The sequence below is a fragment of the Rhincodon typus genome, chromosome 1, assembly GCF_021869965.1.
Source record: "Rhincodon typus isolate 14 chromosome 1, sRhiTyp1.1, whole genome shotgun sequence".
NCBI lineage: Eukaryota > Metazoa > Chordata > Chondrichthyes > Orectolobiformes > Rhincodontidae > Rhincodon > Rhincodon typus.
In genome coordinates, this window is record NC_063332.1 from 171,254,565 (window position 1) to 171,256,096 (window position 1,532).

The window sequence follows — 1,532 nt, forward strand, 5'->3', positions numbered from 1 at the left end:
GTTAAATTGATGCAAATGTAACTGAGTTTAGGATCCCTTATGATGTGATGGTAGTGTCAGTAGTGACAGTCTAGTTTCAAGTCCCACTTGTCCTGGATGTGTGTGCCTGAACAGATTGATTGAAAACAATGAAATGCTTCCCAGAAAATTGGTCAACACATTTCCAAATCCCAAGTTCAACCATTGGCATGTGAAAATGTTTTTATTGGAGGTCTTGGTCTGGAGAAATATCATGAACTTTAACTTGTATTCCTGTTTCATCTTTATTATAAATTTAATTTCATGGAATTGTGAAAGGCAACAGGTAAGTGATATCTTGGCCAAAAACAAAGGTGCAAAGCAGGAAGGAAATTCCAGTGAGACCAGGCAATAAAACTTCGAAGGGAGAGGACTACAAACGAAAGTTATCAGCTATCAATTATTTATACAGAATACAATGGGGAGTAGTAAAAGCCATCTTGTCCATTTTATTAGAGGACTAAGTTATATAACAATGAGGACATAGAAAATAAGAAAAATGGCAGTAATTCATAAGCAACAGAAGCTTTGTAAAATGAAAAAAATCTTTAATTATTAAAGACTTTCATTAAGTTAATAGCTCTGAAGTGTGTCAGGGGCGTTTCCTGTGATTCTCGGCCTTGAAAATTCTCTTCATGTTTTCAAACCTAAAAAATGAGCAAGCTGTTAGAAACAGAGTCAATTTACATTGGTTTTTGAGCTGGACATGGAGAACAAACCAGATCCCTTGTGACAGTAACTAAGTACAACTGACACATTTGTTTCAATAGTAGAAAGAATCTGGAAACACACTTCACCAGCAGTCACCACCTTTTGAAATTCAGTATCTTTTTCATCTGCATTCAGAACTTTCTTTCCCTAATGCAATGGAAAATGGCAAGTGGGTCAAACATATCATGTGGTTGGTACAATATTGGTATGCTTGGGGAGGATGGTGATCATGGCCAGAATTCTGCATATTGCAAGTCTTTGCAAGAGTAGAATGAGATCTGGAATCTGAAGTGCTGCTAGGTTCAGTACTGCAGATGGAAGAACTTTCTTCTGTTTTTAGTGGAAATCTCACAGGTGCAGTAAAGCTTAATACATACTCGACCTTCTCAAACTCCTTCATTTTAAAGATTTTAAGTGGGGCCCCTCAACATCCTGTCTTGTACAGAAACAAATCTTGTTTCTAATCAGTTCTAGTATTACACTTCTGAATATTCCACATTCTTGCTGCTCTTTACATAAATGAATTTTCTTCTCCAATGCCTCAGAATCTTTCAATAGGATGGACACTAGAACTGTTCACAATGTGCTAAGAGAGATAAATCCAAAGTTTGGTATACTTTTATTATTAAGCTGGAGAGGGTTCAGAAGAGATTTACCAGGATGTTACCAGATATGGAAGATTTGAGTTCTCAGGAAAGACTGGATAGGCTGGGAGAGATAGTAGGAACTGCAGATGCTGGAGAATCCGAGACAACAAGGTGCAGGGCTGGATGAACACAGCAGGCCAAGCAGCATCTGCTCCT

General features: G+C 37.7%; 1 long non-coding RNA gene across 1 annotated transcript in view; it reads right to left on the minus strand.

The window, feature by feature from the left end:
* Positions 1-555: 555 nt before the first annotated feature.
* The window catches only part of LOC125482940, a 9,963-nt gene continuing 8,986 nt past the window's right edge, over positions 556-1,532 (minus strand). Inside the window, exon 3 of the long non-coding RNA XR_007261931.1 lies at positions 556-665. This is a non-coding gene — a long non-coding RNA (uncharacterized LOC125482940). The remainder of the gene's footprint in view (positions 666-1,532) is intronic.